A 7925-nucleotide genomic window follows, 5' to 3' on the forward strand; every position below is an offset into this window, starting at 1 on the left:
GCGGAGCCCATTGGAGCAGATTCCCAGGCTTTGGCTGGGCCCCCTAATTCCAGCCAGAGTTCTTTGCTCTTTTCCTGGGTTCCAGGACGATGGTTTCTTGTGTGTCAGCAACCTAGGCCCATGGTCTTCCAGCCCACGCCCGCCCTCCCACCCCTTCCTTCCTGTTTGGGGCCACAGACGCAGTGTTCGTGACACTTGGGCTGTTCTCACGACCAGTTTCGCCGCTGCACGTGATTTTTCATTAACTTATCTCCCCAAGATGGTATTTGACTTCGAGGATCCCGGGGGGAGAGTCACTTGCTGGAGCCCTCCTTAGCCCATTTGGAGAAAGATGTTTCTAGAAGGCAACTGACAACAGGTATCCAAAAGTTTAATAAATGGCCTTTGACCCAGAAATTTTTCTTTTAGGATTCAATTCTTAGAAAATAATTACTTAATCAAAGTTTTAGCAAGAATTTTATATAGCTGTATATACATATGTATATACATATAACATAGGTAGAATATATAATACATATGTTGCATACATATAATAGATTTGTATATGATATATGTGTGTAATATATAGCTATATATAACATATATGTATGCGTATAGTTATGTAGTTATATAGCTATATACATATTATATAATATGAAGAAGAAATCAGAAGCAACCTAAATGTTCAATACAAGATTATTGGTTAAGTATGTAATACTATGGTCACATAATGGAATACTATATGGTTATTAGGGAAAAAAATGATGAAATAGGTCTATACTTATAGATATGGAAAAATGTCTACTATCATAAAACAAAAACAGGTGGTTAGAAAAAGAACCATATACATATAAGGCTAGTTAATGAGATATGGGAACTATGGGAGAACAAAATTTTAAGAAAAATGAAGGATAAATCCAGGTATTCCACTAGAGAAGTTTCCAGAAGGAACTAGAATGGGCGAGCTCTAAGTGGAATGGAGTGTCTGATTTGCTCAGTGCTGTATTGCCGGTATCTAGAATGAAGCTTGTTACTTAGGTGCTCAGTAAAAATCTGTTATCAATAAAGACTACTGAGGAAACAGGCAGTGTTTGAAGAAATAATGGGCAGGAATTTCTTGCTGGGTAGGAAGTTGATTCTCTGATGAAATTAGCTTCCACCTGGAAGGTACCAGGCATGAGGAAGGAGGAAGAGGCGCCATGTTGAAAACAAGGGATGAGCTGAGAGCTTCTGTATTGGAGAGATTGCCAGCCCTTTCCCTGCTGGGCCCCGAGAACCCCAAGGGTCTTCCCCACAACTCCTTCTCCACAGGGCCTGGGTGTCTTTTCTGGAGAAACCAAATATTCTGGAGGAAAGACCTATACTGACGTTTGCGGAAACCCCTGGGAAAGTTCACCTTCGATGATACTCCCCACTGACATGACCCCCACCCTCAATCATTTTGGCCCTGGTGCCACATACTCAAATAAAAGATTTAGGGAAACCTCCAAAATGAGAGGCAGAGAGCAGAATAAACATAAGGAAAAAATAATTCAGGAAAACAAAACAATGCAAGGAGAAAAAAATGCGACATAACTTCACAATTATTATTTTCAGAGAAATAGCAGAAGATACAGTATACTGATTAGATCAGTCATGGAAGACCAGATTGCTATTTTATTTTTTGTTTGTTTTCTCTTGCACTTTTTTTTTTTATAGCGACATTGGTTAACAAAATCCAGTAAGTTTCAGGTGTAAAATTTAGCAGCATATTACATTGTGTCAGATTGCTGTTTTAAAAATAAAAAGATGTTTACGGCCATGCTACCCTGAACAAGCGAGATCCCGTCTGATCTTGGAAGCTAAGCAGGGTCAGGCCTGGTGAGTACTTGGATGGGAGACCACCTAGGAAGAACAGGTGCCGTAGGCGAAAAAATAAAAAAATAAGGGATTGTAAGCTGACAAGGTCTTCGTAATCTGTGAGGACAACCAAGGGTTGCCACAACTGAAAAATAAAAAAGAAAAAATAAATAAAAATAAAAATAAAAAAGATACACATATGCAATGGAATATTATTCAGCCATAAAAAAGAATGAAATCTTGCCATTTGCAACAACATGGGTGGTCCTAGAGGGTATTAGCTGAGTGAAATAAGTTAGAAAGAGAAGGACGAATACCATATGATTTTATTTACTTGTGGAATCTAAAAACCAGAACAAATGGACAAACAAAACAGAAACAAACTCATAGATACAGAGAACAAACTGATGGTTGCCAGAGGGGAAAGGTGGTTGAAGAGATGAGTGGAAAAGGGGAAGGAGATAAGGAGGTACAAACTTCCAGTTATAAAATAAGTCATGGAGATGTAGTGTACAGCGTAAGGCATAGAGTCAACGATAACTGTTACAACTATATGCGGGTATGCTAGACTTATTGTGACGATCACTTCGTAAGGTACGTAAATGTTGAATCATTATGTCGTATTCCTGAAACTATAATAAAAAATAAATTGAAGAAAATAAAAAAGAGGGACAGTCACATTCACCGCATCATTATTTTGCTTGATGGGGATTTGGAGGGTCCTGGGGTCCGTTGCTGGACAGAGGGGTGGGCAATATACAGGCAAGAGTCCTGTGAGCAGCTGGGGGTAACAGATTTGGCTTGCATGAAGCAACCTGGATGGCTCTTCCTAACCAAGTTCCTCATGATAGCCCAAAAGAGAAAACGACCCAAATGTCTATCAACTGATGATAGATAATAAAATGTTCATTCCTCCATATGGTAAAATAAGGCCATGAAACACTAACACATGCTACAATGTGGATGAACTTGGAAAATCATATAGTGAGTGAAAGAAGCCAGATGTAGAAGTCACATACCATACAATTCAATTTATATGAAATGTCCACAATAAGCAAACGCATAGAAACAGAAAGCAGATTACTGATTGCCAGGGGCGATGGGAAGAGGGCGTGAAGGGTGACTACTAAGGGGTTTGAGCTTTCTTTTGGGGCTGATAAAAATGTTCCGGAATTAGATTAAGGTGATAGTTGCACAACCTTGTGAAGTTAGTAGAAACCACTGAGCTGTACATTTTAAAAGGGATGAATTTTATGGTACGTGAATTATAGCTCAAGAAAAATAAGTAAACACATGAAGATTCTGATTTAAGCAAGAAACAAAATGCCAATAGAGAAAAGAAGAAATAAGAGCTAGGGATAACTCAAAACCACGTAGATAAATGAAAAACACGTGCACATAAGACAAACAACATCTTCCAGAGTCAGAAACAAAGAAAAAGATACACACCAAACTCTCTAGGATGGTTGGGATTCTAGAATGGAATGGATAAAGGAAATAAACGAAAAAAGAGGCAATGATCCCCCCATAATCCCTCCCATAACCACACCCCACCTTACTCCCTACCTTCCCGTCAAACTCTAAATTACCTGTGAATAAGTTTAGTGAAAATGGCACAGATACAATACAAAATTATAAAATTTCATTGAAGGGATAAAGCAAAATCTGAAGCAATAGAAAAACACACCATATCTTTGATGGGTCAACGTTGATAAAATATAAAATTACTCACAAATTAATTTCTGACTTTAATGCAATTACATTCAACATCTCCACGGAGAAGGGATAATTATTTTTCTTGAATTGGATAAAAATTATATGAAAGTATAGCCAAGACAAATGTAACAAGGAAGAGGAAGGTAATTCAATTGATGAAGTTTAAAATGGATCATTAAATAGATGAATAAGAAAAGAATTAACATCCACGACCATATCCCAGGATATACGAATATCTACATGTGAAAAAAGTGGCATTTTAATTTCCAGGGAAGAAGGTGATTTACTTTTAAAGTGGTGTTGGCCCAACCATGAATATCCATCCAAAAGACAGGTGGACCCTTGAAAACTATTCAAAACTTTGAGCCCAATTTCCTGCCTTAGAAAATAAAGACAAATGTATTAACCTTTTAAAAATTAAAAAAAAAAAAAGACGGGTAGACCCTCTGCTGATGAATTAAACAAAAATATATTCAAATATATTCCGGGTAGATACAATACTCAAATATAAAAGAATAGAAATCTTGCTAGGAAATCTAAGTGACTACACATACGACCTGAGGACAAAAGAGACTTTTCCTAAGCAATACTGGAAACTCTGGGTGACAAAACATACCACAAATTTTGAAGTCAATAATTCAAATGACAAAGAGCACGTACAAATTGAGAAAAAGACAATCCAAGGGGAAAAAAGGGACAAAGAATGTGAAAGCAGTACACAGAAAAGTAAATTCAAGTCACCAAAACCATATGAAAAGATGCTCAAATGGGCTGGGTGTCAGGAAATGAAAATTGAGATAATAAAGAGATACCACTTTTTCAGACTGGCAAAAATTTTTAAAAGTGACAACACTATTGCTTGTGAGGCTGTAGGGAAAAAGACACTTGTGAATCGCTCATCGGTGTGGTTGTGCTCTCCAAAAGGGTTTGAACACTATCTTAGCAACATCTATTTTGGATACAAATCTTTTTTCAGATGTGTTCTGTAAATATTTTCTTCCAGTCTGTGACTTATCATTTCATCTTCTCGACAGCATCTTTTGCAGAGCAAAAGTGTTTAATCTTAAAGTTCATCATCAATTTTTTTCTTTCATGGATTATGCCTTTGATGTTGTATGTAAAAACCCATTACCAAATCCAACGTCACCTAGATTTTCTCCTACCTATGTTTCCTCCTAGAAGCTTTATTGTTTTGTGTCTTACATCTACCTCTATAATCCCTTGCGTGTGTGCTAAAATGCATATAAAACACGATTTACCACTTTAATAATTTTTAAGGGTACAATTAAGAGGCATTGAGTACATTCACAATGTCCTGCAACCATCACTGCTACCTATTTCCAGGACTTTAAAAAATTTATTTTTAATCATAGTTGACATTATTTCCAGAACCCTAAGAGAAACAGTATCCATTTAACAACAACTCCCCACTCCCCTCCTCCCTAGCCTGTGGTAAGCTCTATTCTACTTTCCGTCTCTGTAAATTTGCCTGTTCTAGGTAACTCGTTATGATCCATTTTGGGTTCATTTTTGTGAAAAGTATAAGGTCTATGTCTAGATTATTTTATTTATTTATTTATTTTTGCATATGGAATTCCAACTCTTCTAGCACCATCTGTTGAAAAGATTGTCCTCTCTCCATTAAGTTACCAATGCTCCTCTGCTGTGGAAGATCAATTGACTATATTTATCTGGGTCTATTTCTGGGCTCTCTGTTCTGTTTCATTGATCTATGTGTCTATTTTTTTTTCTTTTGCTAATCTCACACTGTCTTGATTACTGTGAATTTGTGGAAAGTCTTGTTTTGTTTTGTTTTTTTTCAGTATTGTGTTGGCTTTTCTAGGTCGTTGCCTTTCTGTGTAAACTTTAGAATCGACCCATTCTATCTACAACCTGACGCTATTGATGAAAATGAAAAAGACATAAGCCCTTCACCCAGTAATCTCATTCCTAGAAATCGTTCTCTTAGAAATAAAATCACAGTCAGGCAGAGAAAGACAAATAATGTGTGATATCTCTTACACATGGAATCCGAAAATAAAATAAACAAACAAACAAAACAAAAATAAAATCACAGATACAGAGAGCAAATTGGTAGTCGCCAGATGAGAGGGGTGTTAGGGGGACGGGTGGAAAAGGTGAAAGGATTAAGAAGTACAAATTGCTGGTTATAAAAACAGTCATGGGGGTGTACAGTAGAGCATAGGGAGTATAATCAATAATATTGGAATAACTATGTATGGTGTCGGATGAGTACTAGACTTATCAGAGTGATCACTTCATAAAGTATATTATTTAATTGTCTAATCACCTTGTTGTACACCCGAAACTAATATAAATATTGTATGTCAACTATAATCAAAATTAAAAAAAATTATTTACCACAAAAAAGAAAGAAACAAACTCATCAGCACATATGGAACAGGTATAAAAATATGGCAGCATTTCTGTGTGCTTTTCTTTTTTAGTAGCAGAGGAAATAAAACCTGTAAACCGAGTGAAGCCTGTCAGAGGAAATGTGGTTGAATAGATTCTGGTTCATCTACACTGTGCAAGATTATCAAGCGATTAAAAAAAGTGAATTAGGACCTTAGCGAGCAGTCTGAGTATTTTCCATTAGGTAAAAGAACATGTATCCAATATAATTCCATATTTATAAAACAGTGATCCCAAGTCTCTATTTGTTGCTCTATTTATTTATGTCTATGTACTTTTATTCAATGAGCAAGGGGAACAACCTTGCAGGAAGCACGGTAGATGGTTACCTTCTAGGATGACTGATTTAAGAGGAAATAAGAGACAAAGAAAGGTTAGTTTCCCCTTCACAGCAGGTGAAAATTGTAACTCTTCTCTAAGCCAGCACTGTCCCATAGAAATATAATGTGACCCATGTATACAATCTTAACCACATTATAAAAGTATAAAAAGAAACAGATGAAATTTTAATAATTTTATGTAATTTATAATGTAATTTATTTAGCCCAATGTGCCCAAAATATCATTTCATCATGTCATTGATGTTTTAAGGAGCATTAACGAGGCATGTTATACTCTTTTTCTCTTACAAAGTCTTCAGAATTCAGTGTGTATTTTACACTTATACCTTGAGTCGGACTGGACACATTTCAAGTGCTTAAACCCTCCTCTGGCCAGTGACCCACACTCTGGGCAGTGCAGCAATGAAAGACAACCTATAGGAAGACTCGAGCGCCCCCTAGTGACAGACTCAATTAACTCCATCCTCTTGACAACTTGGTCCAAACGGAACAAATCAGATTGTGTGGCTTTCTGCCTAGAATCTTCCATGGATCCCAGCTACCACCAGGTCACGTCCATACTCCCGGGTTTGGCTTTCAAGGCCTCTCTCAATCTGAGTCCTGCTCACCTCTCACAGGCAACTTCCTCTCCTTCCCCCCAGCCATACTGGCCTTGCTTACCATTCACTCAATCGCTCATCCACTAATTAATTCAATGAGTGTTCACAGAGGACCTCAGGGACACCCTAGCAGATGTGTGTCATCTCAGAGTCAGTGATGCTTGAGCTTCTGAGTCCAACAGTCTGCACTTCACTGACTGTCTCCTTGGGCCTCCGTCTTCACGTCTGACCCTGGGCTTCATACCTTAGTTGTAGGATTACTGAGGGAACTCAACATGATAATGAATGCAGAGCACCTGGCACACTGTAGGTGCCTAACAGATATTGACTGACCTAATGGCATTCTCAAGATTTGGAGGGCAAGGCAGAAAGCTGCAAGTAGAAACTCTGACTGTAGCTGGGGGATGGATGGGACCCTAGGGAGACAGGCTGGGCAGATGCTGGAGCCCCAGAGAAATGAGTGCGATGTCAGGGCTGGGGTTGTGTGCCCAGGTCTTTCCTCCTGCAGCAGGACTAACCCATGCCTGGCCCAGTGGTCCCGATCTTTGCAGAATCCACTTGTAGTTCTTAAAATATCGAGCAGTCTCCCCAGACTGCTCTGTCCTATCTGTCACTGGTCTCCCTTTGGTCCTCGTACTCCAGTCGTTCGACTTACTCAGGGCCTTTACACATGCTGTTCCCTCTCATTGGGATGCTTTTTCCATCTTTTCTCTCGGCTTAACTCCTCCTTGTCTGGCCGATCTCAGAGCAAGTGCTACCACCTTGGAGAAGCCTCCGCAGACTCCCCCACCTACATCTGGCCCTTCTGCGACACCACCATTCAAATGTGAGTTCTGGGGATGTTTGCTTTTCTTGTTGCTGTGTCTCCCCACCCAGCACCTAAAACAGTGTCTGGTATACAGTAGGCACTCAATAAATGTCAGTCGAATGAACATCCCCCAGACACTTTGATACACTGCAGGGGGCCAGGTCTCAAGTCTGTTTCTGCTTGCCTTCCAGTCCCCAGTGCCTGATA

At 38.7% G+C, this 7925-nt stretch overlaps 1 pseudogene; it reads left to right on the top strand.

Moving 5' to 3' along the window:
* Positions 1–1769: 1769 nt before the first annotated feature.
* Positions 1770–1888, top strand: LOC120599382 (uncharacterized; annotated as a pseudogene).
* Positions 1889–7925: the final 6037 nt, after the last annotated feature.

The sequence above is a fragment of the Pteropus medius genome, unplaced genomic scaffold, assembly GCF_902729225.1.
Source record: "Pteropus medius unplaced genomic scaffold, Ma_sr-lr_union100, whole genome shotgun sequence".
In the NCBI taxonomy this organism is placed as follows: Eukaryota; Metazoa; Chordata; class Mammalia; order Chiroptera; family Pteropodidae; genus Pteropus; species Pteropus medius.